General features: G+C 41.2%; 1 protein-coding gene across 5 annotated transcripts in view; it reads left to right on the forward strand.

Moving 5' to 3' along the window:
- PHACTR2 (phosphatase and actin regulator 2) overlaps positions 1-19,239 on the forward strand; it is a 297,881-nt gene that overhangs the window by 78,158 nt on the left and 200,484 nt on the right. The gene's annotated exons all lie outside the window — the stretch shown is intronic.

Here is a 19,239-nt window from a genome sequence, read left to right on the forward strand (position 1 = left end):
GTAGTAGTAATAGTAGTAGTAGTAGTAGGGAGGAAGAGCCTGGGTTGATGCATATGCATTCTTCCCCCATCTTGATCATGAAAAAAATTTGCCATAGTGCTTATCATAAAAGCATGTAGATATGATATTCCATGACAAGGCACAATTTCAAGATCAACCAAAAGCTTTTCTAGTTACAGCAGGAGGGTGAGTAAAAAATAAATAAACAAACCAAAATCCCTAATTTCACCTCATTTAAAACTCCTGCCACCCACAATTAATTACACTGATGTCCTGGCAGAATTATCACTTTAATTCAAGCAAATGCTTTTAACTGACTCATATATTTATTTAAAGGCCATTTAAGAAAAAGAAAGAAACTACTGTAGCAGACTTTTTGTAGGTTTAAAAAAATGCTAAAGGTTATGATTTACTTTTTGGCTAACCATAGCTTAGGGGGATAAGTGTTGTCACAATTTTATACTTGATTATGGTTTTAAATGCCATTCATAAAACACCTCTGCTCCTGACATGTTTAAGAATATTTAGGCACTGTGTCAAGTGGCTTTTAAAGCAGCAATCTCTATATCATTTCAAATTTTAGGTGGAATCTCAGATTTGGATATGTATACCTATAAGTGGAATAACAGGATTTTAAGTGACATTTTAAAAATATTTCAGAAATAACATCTTTCTTATAATGGTGAATTGGCTGCTACCGATCACTTTTCATGGTAATTTCATGATGATGTAAGCAGCCTGTCTTATAGGAGGGCAATGTAAACATTTATTTCTCTCTCTCTCTCTCTCTCTCACACACACAGACACACACACACACCCCCTTTCAATACATTGTATTGACTATAAGGAAGGCATTTGAGATGGTACTGGTAAGTGGCCAAAAAGGAAAAACCCTCAAAATATCTTTAACATCATACCAAAACACCCAATTAACTTGGAGTACTGCAATTTCTCCCATTTAATTTAAACAAAATAATGATGTTGTCTGCCTAAATTTTTCCCATCAGAGATGGGTTCAGGCCCTGATAACAGAGGCCAGCAGTTAAGAGCTGAGCACCAGTCCTGCCGATTGGACCATCAGCTCTAAGGAGTCAGGCTTTCTTCCAGAAAGGCTTTCTGTGTTGGGATTTGGATAATTGTTAGAAAAAAAAGCACAACGATTACTACACATGAGCTGAGTGCCTCTTATTTATTCAGATCACACAGAGGCTGCATTAGAGCTATTTGTGTGTTTTTTCTATTATTAACAAATAAGAAAGGATGGCTGCCTGGGACTTCTGGCTCTTTCAATGAATATATGTTCATTTCAGCAAGTTTGCCAGGGGTGAGTGTGTTCACCCTCTCTTTAGAAGCAAGAACTGACATTCCTACTATCTCTGAGAAGGAGACATCCCTTCCCCATAATTGCTGGCTTATACATTCCTTTAAAAGCTTTTCCTGGAATAACAATAAAATATTTATCAAACAGTGTATGTGGAATATGTCAAGGCAGGCTTAACAATATGTAACCTTTTCTTCTTTTTTTCCTTTTCATATGACTATCTCTTCGTGTAAATTCTCTAATAACTCAGATGGATGGTCGTTTTTATAAAAACAAACCTATGATCACATCTTCAGTCCCCATTGCTCTGTCGCCGCACTTGTGTCCCTTGGCTTCCTCTCTGCCTGGCCTTCATCAAATGACTGTCATGAGTGAATTAGTTGTGGAGAGAGATGCTGAGGCAAAGTTGGTTAGTCGTGTGTGATTAACCTCTGAAAAGCAATGGCTTGAAATCTGATTCTTCATTCTACAGCGGCAGAGTGGTATAAGAAGTTCTGCAGCATGTGTGAACTAATTTTTTCTTGCTTGGAATCAAGATATTTCTGTAACCATGTGTATTGAAAGAGGCACACTCATTTGGAGGGCAGGTAGCAGTTCTGACAGCCCTAAGCCCTCATCTTACATCCTAGCCAGTGGCTGGAGGGCTTATGATCCTTGATGTACAATCCCTGAATGTGAGAGGTTCATAGTCTATGATCTCCTTGCAAAAAAGACCGGAGAGTTGTTTGGGAACCAGACTGAAGGAAGGTTTATAATGGAGCCATCAAGAGCATCTGATAATCTGAGATGGATGTTGGTTCTGCCGTCTGCTCTCCCAGTGACCATGAACAAGCTATATAAATTCTGTATGCATTGATTTTCTCATCTGTAAGTGCCAGTGATAATTGTATCCATCTCATAGGATTGTCATGAAGAGAAATAAGATAATATGTGTAAAGCTTTTGTTACAATGGCTGAATTATGGCAGTGTTGAATACATGTTGACTGTTGAAAGAACCATCAGAGAAACTGAAGCAGGGCTGCTTGATGAACAAATATATGCTCTAGTAGAAGAAGGAAATGGCAACCCACTCCAGTGTTCTTGCCTGGAGAATCCCAGCGACGGGGGAGCCTGGTGGGCTGCCGTCTCTGGGGTTGCACAGAGTCGGACACGACTGAAGCGACTTAGCAGCAGCAGCAGCAGGATGGCTCTAGCAGTGCAGTGGTGGTGTGGAAAGGTGGCAGCTATAGCAGAGGCCAGTTGGGTGGCTGTTCCAAGAGTGTGATTGGAAATTGATGTGGGTGGTGCCATGGGGGTGGGATTGAGGGGTGGCCTGGGTACAGATCAGTAGAGCATGATAAGTGGATAGGGCAGGCAAATGAGAAAACTTCTGAGGATTCTAGTTTTGAGAACCTAAGCCATAGTCCTGTACTGTAGGAACACAAGAGGAATTTTAAGGGAAAAATAATGAGTTCCATCTTGAAACTGTTGCCTTTGAAACACCTCTGTGTGACCCACTAGTCTTAGTAACTATTTATGATGACTTTTTAATACAGTAAAAGGTATATATATACACATACACACATACATAATTCCTTACTAAGCATGGATTTGAGATATTGCAGGATTATTTGTTTGCTTGTTTTTTACTGCCAATTTAAAATCTTTTCTATTTTGCATATGCTTTGTTTAATTCAGCCCAATGAACCAGACAGCAACTAATGCTTTCCTGTTTTTTCTCCACCCACCCTGTGGTATAGTAGAGAAAAAGGAGATTTTCAAATGCTTCTTGAAAATCTTTTCAACACAGATGGAGATAAGACCAGGCCCAGAGAAACATGCCCCTAAGCGCTGAAATAATTTAGGTAAAGGCCAGGCTGTTATATAAGAAAATGTAGGCACAAAGACATTTCATTTCTAACTGGTTCAAAACTTTCGTAGGAGAATTTACCTTCACACTCAGCCTGTTATCACTAAGTTCCTGAAGAAGTGAAGAAGGTAATACAGGAGAATGGTTACCTAATGGAGCAAATATTTGTGTGAATTAATTTGTTTTAAGATGAATGCTTTCTAGGACATTTGGCTGTTTGAAAACTATCAGGTGCAATTAAAAATTTCCCCTCTAATCCCCTGCTTTAATGATGTCTTGTCTTAGTATTTATAATTGTGTTAACCATGACACTTTTTAGAAATACAATGTTACATCATATATATAGCTGCATATTATATATGCATATATTTGCATATTTGGCCACCTCATGTGAAGAGTTGACTCATTGGAAAAGACTCTGATGCTGGGAGGGATTGGGTGCAGGAGGGGAAGGGGATGACAGAGGATGAGATGGCTGGATGGCATCACTGACTCAATGGACATGAGTTTGAGTGAATTCCGGGAGTTGGTGATGGACAGGGAGGCCTGGCGTGCTGCGATTCATGGGGTCACAAAGAGTCGGACACAACTGAGCGACTGAACTGAACTGAACTGAATGTAATATATGTGCTTCCCTGGTAGCTCTGCAGTGCAGGAGGCCCTGGTTCAATTCCTGGGTTGGGAAGATCCCCTGGAGAAGGGTGAGGCTTACCAACTCCAGTATTCTTGGGCTTCCCTAGTGGCTCAGATGGTAAAGAATCTGTCTGCAGTGTGGGAGACCTGAGTTTGATCGCTGAGTTGGGAACATCCTCTGAAGGAGGGCATGGCAACCCACTCCAGTATTCTTGCCTGGAAAATCCTCATGGACAGAGGAACTTGGCAAGCTACAGTCCATGGGGTCACAAAGAGTGAAACACAACTGAGTGACTAAGCACAGCACAGCACAATATAATATATACTTTATATATGTACTTGTGAGTGGATTCTTTGATTATCAACCTTGATGTAGGGGGACAAACAATAAAAATTAGAACATATTTCTTTTTTAATTAAAAAAGAAATTCATTCTTATTCTCTGAAATCCTCCTTATATAAATGTTAGTTGCTTAGTCGTGTCCTATTCTTTGCTACCCCATGAACCATAGCCCTTCAGGCTCCCCGGTCCATGGAATTTTCCAGGCAAGAATACTGGAGTGAGTGGCCGTTCCCTTCTGCAGGGGATCTTCCCAACCCAAGGATTGAAGCTGGGTCTTCTGCATTGCAGGCAGATTCTTTACCATCTGATTGAACATTTTATTAGCTATAAGACTTATAATTATAGCATTTTCCTTTGAATTTATTGTGATTTATGGTGCTACTGTAGCATTTCATAGTTTATCAAATAAATATCTCTAAGAGCACCCAGGATTCATATAAAGACTTATTTCTAAGGGAGAGATTAAAATATAAGTAATCTGCTCTTTGGAACATCTGTTTGCAAAATGCCAATATTATTATAGAAATTCCTGTCCTTTAAAACAAAAATGCCAAATGGAAAAATAGATTTGTGTTAAAACATAAAAGTACCCTAAAAGAGTCATTTTAGTAGTTTTTAACTCTAATTGTACAATAACTTTGGCCTCTCGAGAATGAACTGGCAGACTTGGCTTAACAGTGTCTTGGCAGAAGCAGAAGAAAGTCTTTGTTTCTAAAACAAAGTTTTGGGTTTTGTTTTAGTTTTTTGTTTTTTTTTGCTTTCAGATCACTGATATTAGTTCTGAGAGTTTGTTTCCTTTGCAACCACTCATCTTTCCAAAGGCAAAACAAATTCTAATATTTCTATATCCATAAGATAAAATAGGAATTCTCATCAAATGGTTTTCTTGGGTGAAGAAAAGACATAAAGAACCAGCAAGGATGCATTTTTGTGGCAGACAGAAGAAATCAATAATCTAACATTTTCTGAATTATATGCCATTGCATATTAATTCCACAGAATATTAATCAAGTCTCACCCCTTCCCCTTCCTGTGCTCACAACCACGTGCAGAAACAGAATTTAGTATTTGGACAGTTTGGGGAATTTCTGAGTTTAACAGTGTTAAACAGATTTTTAAACGTGCTAATAGAATGGACATGTAAATTCTAGCCTGTGCGAATATACATTGTGAATTCCCAAGATGGATACCAATGGCAGCATGTCTCAGTTGTATTAACTATAGGTTTTCCTGGGGATGCCTAGTTACAAAGTGTATAACCCAGATTTGAGGATCATTGTTAAAGTTCCTTCATTCTCATTTTTGCTGTCCTTTATCATCTTATTCTTAACTGAATTCTTCTCAACTTCCTGTTTCCCAATATAGAAGTCATTTGAAGGAACTAGCAAACTATTTACTTGTATAAATATTGGTGCTTGATTCTTTAGAAATTAAATATTTGTGTCAGCTCTGTCCAGGATTTCTCTTCTTGTTCCTTGTTTCTAGGCTTTGGGGCACTTCTCTGCTTGTTAACATCACCATCAGATGAAATAGGGAAGGGAAGGGAGCTGGGACTCAAACCTGCTTTGGAAATGAGTGGGATTCAATTACATCTATGAGATTAGAAGCAATGTGCAGATTTTATTTATCCAAACTAACATTTCACATGAATTATTGAAGATTGATGACAGATTTTATATGTAAAAAGTTAATTTCAGAGGTCTGCTTTGTAAGTCAGGTATCAAGAACATATATAACAAAGGCAAATCCTATTTAACTCAATGTCAAATGTCCTCAAAGGAAGAGAACTTACTTTTTTAAAATGCCTATTATATTGTAGGCACCAATTTACTTATTTTTTATAGATTGTATCATTAATTTGAACTGTGGTGTTAGAGAAGATGCTTGAGAGTCCCTTGGACTTCAAGGAGATCAAACCAGTCCATCCTAAAGGAAATCAGTCCTGAATATTCATTGGAAGAACTGATGCTGAAGCTGAAACTCCAATACTTTGGGCACTTGATGCGAAGAACTGATTCTTTGGAAAAGACCCTGATGCTGGAAAAGATTGAAGGCAGGAGGAAAAGGGGATGACAGAGGGTGGGATGGTTGGATGGCATCACCGACTTGATGGACATGAGTTTGAGCAAGCTCCGGGAGTTGGCGATGGACAGGGAAGCCTGGCGTGCTGCAGTCCATGGGGTCGCAAAGAGTCAGACACGGCTGAGTGACTGAACTGAACTGATATCATTAATTCTTGCAATCCAGTTGTAAGTTAATGTTATTTTCCCCAAGTTATATGTGAGGAAACAGACTAAGTAAGAGCTCACTCAATAAATAGGTGATTTATAAACTCAAGTCCAACCCTTTTTTACATTAGCAAAATTCAACCCAGCGGTATTCATGCTGTTACTTTGTTTTGAGAGTGAGAATTCTTCATTTTGTATCTTCCATAGCATCAAGGACAATATCTGGGATGCAGTATGCACATGATAAATATTTTAAAAATAAGTCAAATGTCATTTAATTGTGTGTGCTTAGAGTCCAGCTCTTTGTGACCCCATGGCCTGTAGCCTGCCAGGCTCCTCTGTCTATGGAATTCTCCAGGCAAGAATACTGGATTGAGTTGCCATTTCCTGATCCAGGGAATCTTCCCGACCCAGGGATTGAACCTGAATCTTCTGCATCTCCTGGATTGGCAGGTGGATTCTTTACCACTGCACCGCCTGAGAAGGCCCATCATTTAATAAGTCCAGAGCAATTTTTCCAAAAGGAAATTCTTCTTTAAATACCAAGGTCAGAGATGATCTTCTATCCATGCACTTTATTTGGTAGAAGTCAGTGTGTGTGTGTGTGTGTGTGTGTGTGTGTGTGTTAATCACTCAGTCATGTCCAACTCTTGCAACCCCATGGACTGTAGTCTGCCAGGCTCCTCTGTCCGTGGAATTCTCCAGACAAGAATATTGGAATGGGTTGCCATTCCCTTCTCTAAAAGTCAGTACATGGGTAAGAAAAAGATAATTGAAGTGTTTTTTTTTCATAAACATTCATACAGTTATGACAATTTGTAAAATAGAATGCTTTTTGATAGAGTCCACCTGTGAGATTTGTTACCACTATGAAAAAGGTATTCAAAAATTTCGCTTGAAGAATGTGATAATCTTAGGATCATTAACAGAAATTATGAAAAGAAACATGAAAGAATTTTTAAGTGGTATTTAAATTAAGTGCAGAGACATTATTCTGGACAACTGGAGAATTCGACCCTTTCATTTTCTTTCCGTGAAATAGTGGTTAGAGAGAAGGTCACAGAATAGTCGTGGTTACATCTCTTTTTACACCTGTGAACAACGAGATCTTACATCACATTAATTCTTTTCAAATTCTGTACTTCCCTGTGAGCCACTCTAAGATTTGAAAAAACGTGCTGAGAAATAATACTCTCCTTTATTTAAATTTTAACATATATGTCAAGAGAAGCCATAGTTTCAAAGAGATTAGTATACTGTTTGATATACTGTTTGATTAAAGTATTTGCAATGTTTTGATAAGTAGCTCTGAACAATAGCTTAATTGAAGATAATTCTCTAACATCCAGTTATCTATCTCCCCAAAATTAGTTTGAATTTCCTCACATAAGCCAATTTTTTTCCAAATACTTAATCTTCTGATTATATACAGTAACTAAAATTATGCCTCATTACTTTTTGTGCTTTAGAAACATTTTCTTTTTTAGCCCTGGATCATTCAGTCCTCGGGCAGTTTTTACACCTTAACAGGTATGAAGTTCAAGCCTTGACATCTGTCGCTATGGGGACCTGACTATACGTGATTTGCTTATTTCCAGAGTACGCTCTGCTCCCCTTGGGCTGTCCTACTCTCTCTTCTGCAGACACAAACACGCGTGCGTGTTCCCTTTTCTTACCCTTGTTCTCCCCACCTTGACTAGCCTTTCCTCCTCATATTCAGTCACTTTTTGTTTTTGTTTTGCTTTCTAATTATGGCCCATGCCCCTGTGGCATGTGGGACCTTAGTTGCCCGACCAGGGATTGAACCCACACCCCACGCATTGGACGGTGGAGTCTTGGCCACTAGACTGCCAGGGAAGTTCCTCAGTCACTCTTATTTCCTTACATCCAGGAAATATTTCCTGGTCACTCACTCTATGCCAGGCCCTGTGCCAGTCGGTGTGGGTACGAACGAATGAAACAGAGCTTGTCGTCATGGAAATTCATTCTAGCAGAGAAAGCAGAATTTAAGAAGGAATAGATAAAATGCTTGGGTTGGAACGAGTGCTGTGAAGTTCATAAGGGGGCCTCAGGCCTAGCAGGAAAAACCTGTGGCTTGGCTTTTATTCTACCAGTAAGTTTTGGGCAGAGTCATGGTGAAACAGCGGGAGATGGCGAAGGACAGGGAAGCCTGGCGTGCTGCAGTCAAAGGGGCTGCAAAGAGCTGGACACGACTGAGAGACTGACAACAACAGTGGTGAGACAGGACTGATGATTTCAAGGCATAACCCTGGGAAGGACAGACGGGGGACAAGCAGGAAAGGAAACCCCCTGGAAATGAAATCCGTTGAGAAGGGTCTAGACTGTGGTGTGGCTGTGGGGATGAGGAGAGAGAACCTGACGAAAACCCAGCTCTTGTTTCAAGGCCCAGCACACATCCCACCTTCAGTGTGTCTTCCCGTAGGTCTCGAGGCCCTGCCTTTCCTTGCAGCACAGAAGAACTCCCCGCACAGTTTTGTACCTCTTGGCGGCCTCTCTGAGAGGAGCCCCCCTCCCATTTCAGGCTTTTCTTCCCAGTCTTTAAGCATCTTGACGGTAGTTAACACACCATGGACATTTGTTGTGTCCTCCAAAGAGTTAAAGAATTAGAGTTCTCAACTGCGGCCATCCAGTAGATGCACCTGGAGAGCTTATACAGTGTATCCATCGCTGGGCCCCACCCTGGGCAAATTCGATCACATCCCTGGAGTGGAGTCAGGATACTGGGCTTTGTTTAAAAGCTCCTCAGGCTATTCTAATGGGCAACCAGATGAGAATGACTGTTTCAGACATCTATTCATAGAAAATCGCTACCTTGCAGAAGTCAGCAACCAGCTCTTCACCCCCTTCCTCTCTCTTCTCCTCTTCTTCTTTCTCACCTCCCTCTTTCTTCCCACAAAGAGTAGGCCAGTCTAGCTGAGGATTTGTGCTTGCGAATTATCTGTTTCCGGGTGGACTGTGAGGCTGGCCAGGTGAAGAGACCTCTGAGGAAACAGCTGAAAGAGAAGGGCGGAAGAGGCAAAGGACTGCTTCGGGAAGACAACAGCAGGAGAGGAGCTCAGCAAGCTGAGTCCTGGCTTTCTGTAATCCGTCCTTTGGGAGTATGCGGACCTGATAGAAGAAGGCGGTGTGGAGAGACGACGTCCTAATTGGGAAGCTTCTTTCCTTCTCCAGTGTCTCCCTAGCAAATTAAATATTGAGTAACAATTCACCATAGCAGCAGAAACGTTCTCTGGTGAGACTTTACATGTGGGTTTTAACTAATAAGAGATGTTAAACATCCCTTGTCTAGCTTTATCTAATAGAAAAGGTACATTATTAGACCCCAAAGAGCACGGCTACGATTTAACCATCCTTAGCTGTGTATCTGTGCCAAGTGGCTGGGTCAGAGCCACTATTAAACACTGATGCCCTGATTGCTGTATCATGTGACTCACCAGTCACCACAGGCATCCTGCTTTTTAGTGATAGAGAAATAGGTCCTGGACACCTTAGAGTCCCCTCTCCAAACATGCACACACCAAAATGAGTTTCAGATCATTTTGAACTGACCGTGACCTTAAATATTAAAGCATGGAGCTGATTCAACAGTTTGCTTTTCTGAGTATTTTGGTTAATAAGTGGTGCTTTTTACACAAAGCTTAATATAGAACGCTTAGTGGAAACAACAAAATTCATTAAAATCGTCTCTTATAATGTTAAATGTAATTATCTCATATGGTCATGAGCATCACTTGAAAAAGTATGGCAGAGGGTGTTAAGCTCTGAGTGTTTTTTTTGCAAATGAAGCATCTAGTATTGGAGGCTCTGAGGGATCCCCATCCCGGTTTTGCCAGTGATGTCACCCCTGCACTACATTCCTGATATCCCCCCAACTCATGGCCCCCCCTGCTCCGCCTCCTGCCTCTTCTCCCCACCCCCCTCACTCTCACAGAGTGTAGTCTGGCCACCCTGTACTTCTCAGTACACCCCCAAAACACACATCATTAAACATGTTGATCCTTCTGTGTGGACCCCCCATTGTGGCCATCCCTCACCAGTTTGAAACACCTCCTCATTGAATAAGTCCCAACTCCACTGTCCCCTCCTCTGTGGATCCTTCTGCAATTTCTCGGGATAGAATCAGTCTTCTCTTTTCTCTACTGCCACGAACACTCTTCCCCGCCTTCGCACACTTGCCGGGTGTGCTACGATGCTCTTCTGTGTGTCTACCCTTTGCACTAGGCCACATACACCAAAGGACAGGGCTGTCTTCTTCATAAGTTCATCTCCCAGTGGAGCATCTGAAGGAAGATACATGTTCAATAAGAGGGCAAAGGAATAACCTGGCTGAAATAAAGTCTGAGGTGTATCTTGTATTTTGTGCTCCTACTTACATAGAAACCATGAATTAATTTATACTGGCAGTTGAGTGATATAGCCACTTACCATTTAAGACAAGCAGTGGGGAGCTCATCAGAATCACTTATGGAATTAAAATCTGTCTATCTACCTGTTGTATCATTTCCCTGTTTGTCTACCTATCTTCCTGTTTATCTATCTATCTATCTGGGCTTCCCTGGTGGCTTAGCACTAAAGAATCTACCTGCAATGCAGGAATCGCAGGAAACACAGGTTCGATCCCTGGATTGGGAAGATCCCCTGAAGGAGGGCGTGGTAACTCATTCCAATATTCTTGCCTACAGAATCCCCATGGACAAAGGAGCCTGGCCAGCTACAGTCCATAGGGTTGCAAAGGGTTGGACATGACTGAGTGACTAAGCACACACACACAATATAAGAGGAAGAAATCTATCTATTGCCAACCCAGTCCCAATCTAGAATCTCCCATGGGGAGAAAGGACAGCTGTATAAAGAATATTTCATGGATATACTGCATACTGGTAAGACTCATTGTTGGTCTAAGGGACTTTTAACAAAGCTGCTCAGACAGAGCAAGTTTCACTGCTTTGTGTATTTTTAAGATACTTGATTGTTGTCATTATGAAATCACATTATTACTAGAATCATGAAGATCTCGTGCTATTTACAAGATTGTTCTGATAGATCCTATTGGAGACCTTCACCAAGCTGTAAACAAAGAAGCATCTTTCAGTGAGGCAGTTGCCCGGGAGGGGAGGTAAGACCGTGTTCTCTTCACCCTCTCCCCTGTGGAGAGCGCCTTGACTGTGACGTCCTTGAAACTTCACCTGCCCAACTTGCTTTTACTTTATCACCTGCTCCCTGCCTCTGTTTGCTTTTCATATACTTGGGTGTGATTTTCTTAGCAATGGAAATTGGCAACCATCTATTTTTACAAGCAGCTTAACTCAGGGCATTTAAAATAAGGGTATCCCCTTATTAAGGGTTTCTCTGGTGGCTCAGAATCTGAATTCTGGTGGTAAAGAATCTGCCCACCAATTCAGGAGATGCAGGTTTGATCCCTGGGTCAGAAAGACCCCCTGGAGAAGGAAATGGCAACCCACTCCAGTATCTTGCCTGGGAAATTCCATGGACAGAGGAGCCTGGTGGCTATAGTCCATGGGGCCAAGAAAGAGTCAGAAACGACTTAGTGACTAAACACCAACCATATCCCCTTATTAAAGGAAAGACGGCCAGTCTTGACTTATGAGAATAGCCAGCATGAGCCAGCAAGAGCAAAAATATCTTAGTGTCCCCTGCGAGACTTGTATTTTCACAGTACCTGCGATGCTTGTCTGGTGTTTACGGGAACAGACGTCAGTAGGTGGAGCAAACCCACTTGCTCAAACAACAAGCATTTTACAACACTCATTAACCTAAGAATCAGTCTTTTATCTTAAGAAAGTTCAAATACATTTGTTTAAATAATTGTGTGACTATGACTCTAGTTGAAAAAGGCCTGAGGGTTGAAGACAAAAGCCAGCTTTGTCTTTAAAATCCAGACTTTGTAGAGAACCAGGAGATCCGTGGCATACATTTAGAATGAAGCACCACCGGTAACTTTAAAATTTTCTGGCTTGTATCAGTTTTCATCACAATTCTAATCTTCTCTTAACGGAGGTGTCCTTTTTGCTGACAGACATGGGGCTTTGTCCCTAGAAGTTCCAAAGGTTTTCATGGACCTTCAAAAGTACAAAAATTCCTAATGTACTTTTGGGTTCTTGGGTAATTTTAAAAGAAAATTGAGTCCCACAGAACTTTTTTTTTTTTAACACAAACTGAGAAATAAGTGATTTTTTTTTGGAATACTGTACATGCTTCAATAATATCCCTTTCATCTTCAAAAATGCTAACAAAAATAGTTCATTTCTCACAGTTCTCCAGTGAATTATGTAAACATTTCAGGTGATCAGTTCTACTTTTACAGATCTGAAACTAAGGCAAAGAAGTGTATTTAGTATTTATTTTCGGAGATCAGCCTCATGTATAGCTTAACTGCACCACGGGAAAAGTTGTATTGACATATAAAAAGCATGTCTGGTTGAGGATATGCTTGGCCATTTGCCAACTCATGAGGCATGGGCCATGCCAAATCTGATTCCCATTGACTTTTATGCAGAAGGAAAGCCAAACACAATTTACCCTTTTTGTTGCATACAATATTGTTTTTCAGGGAAATGTGGTTATATTTGTCCTGGCCACAGAGGCTGTCTCAGGGGAGGACAGACAAATGGCTTTGGTGACAGTGTCCATGAAACACAACTGTCCCGATCTGTCATCTTGAAGCTGTCTGTACTTGGCTATGCAATCAGGTGGTTGGAGACTGGAAATCAGCTGGAAATTCCAGTAGAAGTTCATTAATGAGGAGTCCAAGCATATGAAGGGCATGCGTTTATATGGCAGGTGGGGAGCAGACGTGGGAGGCAGTATGAACCCCCAGGGAAAGGGCAAGAGTATAACAAATAAGCAGCTCTAACATTTTCAGAGAGATTGGGCATGGAGATCCAGTTCTGGAGTAGGGACTGAAGTATTGGGTAGGGGATCGGGCAAATTAGAGAGAGAAACCAAAGCAGATACTAGTTTATGAAGCAGGTCGACAGAAGCCATTAGGGAGGGTGGCACAAGTTTCATTCTGGCTTATTCAACAAGAAAAACTCAGGAGATCAGGGCTGAGGTCCCACACACCGCCAGCCCCCTTGGTGTGGAAGGGCATTTTGTTACCACAGTGGCATCCTCCCTGGAACAGCACAGGATTCAGGGGACCAGCGGCAATGAGGGTGCTCACCCTCCAGCAACTCTCGGGTTTGTATTTTGCATGACAGTCATTCTTATATTTGCAACTAAGTGCATCACACTTTCCTGTCTTCTCCAGTTGAACAGACTCTACTATTTGGAGTCGTGGAAAGAAACAAGTCTCAAGAGTCAGAAAAGGAGGATATGTTTCCTGGCTGAGTCTCTTCCACAGACTGGCATAGCGTGTTGGGCACATCCACGAGCTCACTTTCCTCACTGAAATACAGGGTTAATTACACTTGGCTCTAGTAGAAGTATAACATAACATCAGACTCATTTAGTGCCCACATGCATTTTAAATCTTTACAAATATGAACTTATTTGATCCTGACAGCTACTTTTCAAGTGGTTGAGAGGGCGCCCCACCACGCCTGGTCTGGCTCCCCTGCCCTCCGACCTTGCATCTCCTGATGCTTGGTTGTCCCTTTTTGCTGTTTTAAGTGCACTGGCTTCTGGCAGTTCCATTCCCCTCCCTTTCCATGAGCTGTTTCTTTCTTTTTTCCTTTCAGTATTATTGAGATATAATTGATATAAGAGCACTGTATCAGGTTAAGGTGTATAGAATCATGACTTGGCTTATATATCTTGTGAAATGATCCTCACAATCATTTTAGTTAACATCTATCATCTTATATAGATACCAAATAAAAAATGTTTGCATGTGCTGTTTCTTATCGTTTGTGGTCTAGGAAACCAGACCGCCAAGACTGTTACCCTTTTATCCAAAGTAATAGGACACAGACCCCATGAGGCCTGAGTAGTTCTCCTGTGGTTCATGTGTGTGAGCTGGAGCTCATGAATTTTTTTGACACTCACTTAGACTAAGTGGCAGTTCAATTTATTTCCTAGTTTTTGACAAAATCTTCACTGATCTTGCCCATGCTGTCAGGGTAAAATGAAAATTCAAGGTTCTCACACAAAGTTCTCGTCTGCTTATAAGAGCAACAACCTGTGTCATTGACATCATCTCCCACCTCTAGTCACATGGCTTCCCTGATAGCTCAGTTGGTAAAGAATCCGCCTGCAATGCAGGTGGCCCCAGTTCGATTCCTGGGTCAGGAAGATCCTCTGGAAAAGGGATAGGCTACCCACTCCAGTATTCTTGGGCTCCCCTGTGGCTCAGCTGGTAAAGAATCTGCCTGCAATGCAGGAGACCTGGATTCAATCCCTGGGTTGGGAAGAGCCCCTGGAGAAGGGAACAGCTACCCCCTCCAGTATTCTGGCCTGGAGAATTCAGGCCTGGGTTAGAGTCAGACATGACTGAGCAACTTTCACTTTCTAATCACATGGCCTTGGGCCCTGACACTCCTGGCTCTCCATCTCACCCTCAATATTATGTCTTCTTACTTCTCTCCTTTGCACCATGCTCTTTTCCTTGTCCCCTGTTTCTTCCCTGTTCTTCACCTGGTGGATTCCTGTTTATCTTTCAGGACACTTAGTTCATTATCACCATCTGGAAACCCTTCTCCACCTGACTTCAGGGTTACCTACTCCTTGAGTTCTCCTGGCCAACATACCATTGTATTGTCATTGATCCCTTACCTCCATTATCCCCATCATCCAGGTCTACGCCTTGAGCAGTGGCTCAAGGGCAAAGTTGTCTCCTCCTTGGTTTCCTTAAGGCCTAGCCCCGTATATGGCACACAGTAGTAGGTTCTTAGTGTACACTGGCTGACTCACTGCTTGCACCATTGTTACTAAGCTGCAAAATGTTTTACGTAGCACCATGATGGCAAAGAGTAATTACTCTCCTTCCAAAGAGTAATTAGGACTGATCTCCTTTAGGATTGACTGAACTGATGATGGTGGATCTATACATTCTTATTGGTAAACTCCTTATACCTCCAGGTGTAGTTGTTGGGAATCTTGGTTTTTTTTTTCCTGCTTGAAAATGAAGCTGAAAGTCGCTTAGTCGCGTCCAAGTCTTTGCGACTCCTTAGACTATAGCCCGCCAGGCTTCGCTTTCCATAGAATTCTCCAGGCCAGATTACTGGAGTGGGTAACCATTCCCTTCTCCAGGGGATCTTCCCAACCCAGGGATTGAATCCATGTCTCCCACATTGCAGGCAGGTTCTTTACCTTCTGAGCCACTGCTTGACTCCCATTAAACCAAATCTAGAATTTTTTAAAGTCTTTATTGGATTTGTTGCAATGTTGCTTCTGTTTTTTGTTATGGGTTTTTTTGGCCCCAAGGCATGTGGGATCTTAGATCCCCCACCAGAGATCAAACCCACACTGCCTGCATTAACCCCTGGACCACCAGGGATATCCTCAAATCTTTAATTTTTAAATGTAAATTTTTGTAGGGGTTCCTTGCAGGGGAAGCTAGAACGTGTAATAATTATAGTATGTGTTAAATATGTGTTAAATTTGATATCTCACAGAGTACCATGTAACTAAACAAAGGTTTTGTGTTTTTTTAACTCCCTCAAGGAGGATTTGAGTATATCAAAGGAATGAGACAGCTAAAACTTCCACATACATGAGGAGCAAAAGAAACCAGAGTTCATCTGGAAAAGGGTGCAATCTAGTGATACTTCTTATCCATTTTCTATGAATATTTCCAATTGCTTGCCTCAGAAAGAGAAATGCTTTTTCAAAATACCTAAAACGTATCACTGGGCTTAAATGTGTCTTGCTCTTCATACCTAGAAGGTGGGGAAGAAACTTAAATGTAATACCCAGATGAGAGAGACATAGTTCTGAGCTTTTGTTAAAAATAACTTAATGTGATTATGGCATATGAAACCAGTTTTGTATTTATAAAAACAATTTGTGGGTTCATGAGCAATGCCTGGAAAGAGTGTATCCCAAGCTATTAGCCGTTCTCAATCCCTGGGGAATGAGGGGGAACGTTTATATTTTACTTCATACTTTTCGATTTTGTTTGAGGTCTTCTGAGTTTTGCTTTTATAATAAGCATGCACTGCCTTTAGAAATGTTTAAAAGCCAGTACATTGTGTTTTTGCATCAGTTAACCAGAAAGCAGCACAGCTTATACTGCCCTGCCATGTGGGGCCCAGTAGCCTGAGTAAATACACCTCAGATAGTAACGGTGTGGGTCCCCACCTCACAGTATTTTAGGATGAGTGGTTTGAAGGTTCTGTCTTACCATCATTCTGCACACTGCCCCTACACAAGCTATTATTGAATTTCTTCTTTCATTCATCAGAACTAGCTGTGAAATCTTGTTAATACTTATCTTATAAGCATTTGGTCCTCGTGATTCATTTGCTGGGCTTCCCAATGCAGGGCTAGTGGTAAAGAATCCACCCACCAGTGCAGGAGACAAAAGAGACACAGGTTCAATCTGTGGGTTGGGAAGATCCTCTGGAGAAGGAAATGGCAACTCATTCTAGTATTCTTGCCTGGGAAATCTCCAAGACAGAGGAGTCTGGTGGGCTGCAGTCCATGGGATCATAAAGAGTCAGACACAATTGAGTGGCCAAACAACAACATGACCACAATAAGATCATTTCAGCTAGATTTTTTAACTTCTTCTGGTGACCCAGTGGTTAAGACTCCGTGCTTCCAAGGCAGGGGGCACGATTCAGTCCCTGGTCAGGGAACTAAGATCCTGCATGCTGCACAGTATGGCCAAAAATTTTAAATTAAAAAAAATTTTTTTTTAATTTGAACTAGACTTTTCTTTTTTTTTTGTCTTCCTGTGTTGAGAGTGGACTTGAGATTTATGGGTAAAGTAAGCAACTTGGAATTATACCCTCAATCTATGTTCAAGTTGTAGGGAAGCAGTTGGTTTTCATGGCATATAGTTGGATTCAGATGGGTAAACTCTACTCTGTGTCTGCTGGATGGGAACATGGCATTCAAACTGTCTTTGAGGCCAGCCCCTGGAGGGCACTGGATCAGGTGAGGGGCTTCTAGAAGGGCTGAGCCAAGAAGCCAGAGGGTGATCCAGCCAGGGAGATGAATCTGAGTTATCACTGAGTCTAAGAGTTGAGTGCAGTAGTAGAAATGAGAGATGGAGAGCTAAAAAAAAAATACCATAACGAACCAGGAATCAAATAAAGTATTACTACCTTGGTCTCCTGTTATAAATACTTGCTGAGTACATTATTTCCCTCATGTTAAAAATATGGTCACAAGGACTTCCCTGATGGTCCAGTGGTTAAGATTCCATGCGTCCACTGCAGGGAGCACAGGTTTGATCCCTGGTTGGGGAACTAAGATCCCTCATGCTGCTCAGTGCAGACAAAAACCAAAAGTGTGCGTGTATATATGTATTTATGTATGTATGTATGTGTATATACACACACACACACACACACACACACACACACACACACACATATATATATATGGTCACATATGGGGCTTCCCTGGTGACTCAAGACAGTAAAGAATCTGCCTGCAATGCAGGAGACCCAGGTTCAATCCCTGGGTTGGGAAGATCCATTGGATAAGGGAATGACAACCCATTCCAGAATTCCATGGACAGAGAGCCTGGTAGGCTACAGTCCATAGGGTTGCAAAGAGTCAGACACAATTGAGCGACTAACACTTTTAGTCATATATATACAAGAGAATAAGATAGTGTCTTCTCTAGAACTGTGTTTATTTTGAGATATATTAAAGTTTTAATTTAAACTCCACCACTACTTAGATGGTTTATTCAAATAATATTTGATAACTTATCAAATTAAGTTCTATACTACATAGTGGTTTCAGCTTTAGCTGAGCACTTTGTTTTATGTCCCCTTTTGTATCACATCAATGTATCTCTAATGATTTAATTCCACTAGCAAGTGTGTGAATTTTGCAATTGTTAAAAATGACTGGGTGAAGCTTACTGTTTTGAATTGCTTCGAGGTACATCTTTCTTATAACTTATCTCCTTTTAATTATCACAATTTTAGGATATACTTTAAATGAAAGATACATTCAACAAATACGAATGGAGAATCTGCTGTGTTAGATGCCCTTTTGCCTGCAGAGAACACAACAGTGATAAGACATACCCAGTCCCTGCCCCACAGAACTCTCATGGTATTGGGACAAAAAGGCAGCAAAGAGATAAGCAAATAAATATATGCTATAATGCCAAGTAGTGATCAGAACCCTGAGTGCTTGTGCTGGGGGGATGGAAGTACTATTTTTGGTAATGTGAATTCCATTCCAATGATTGGCTGTTTAAATAAGACTGGGTTACAGAACTCAGGAGATTTGTAAGCATAGCTTTGTAAAAGCTTGTTATCACTTTGGTGTGGTTTCAGTTGAACATTGATTTTTTTTTTTCTTATTTCAATTTGCTTGAATGCTTTTAAGTTTCATGCTGTTTCAAGTTTCAAGAAGTGGCCCAATGTCAAAGAAAAATGCTAAGAATTTCATCTTGTTTTGGGTAACAACAGAATGAAGCCACATAATTACATGACCATCCCCACCCCTTCAAACCTGCAGTGGCCCAGATTTGTTTGAAATTTAGCACAAAACTGCATTGTTATCAGAGGATGTTCCCATGAGATAAGAGAGGCCTGGCAGAATTGCAGTGGCAGCTTGATTACAAAAATATTAAAATATTTCTTCCTTAATGACAAAGACCTGTTGTTTACTTTTATGAGAGCAAGTTAGCACAGGTTTATTTTGAAAAACTTTGGTCTTAAGAGCGTCTTTCTTAAGATGCTTGAGAATTCT

The sequence above is a fragment of the Bos taurus genome, chromosome 9 (assembly GCF_002263795.3).
Source record: "Bos taurus isolate L1 Dominette 01449 registration number 42190680 breed Hereford chromosome 9, ARS-UCD2.0, whole genome shotgun sequence".
In the NCBI taxonomy this organism is placed as follows: Eukaryota; Metazoa; Chordata; class Mammalia; order Artiodactyla; family Bovidae; genus Bos; species Bos taurus.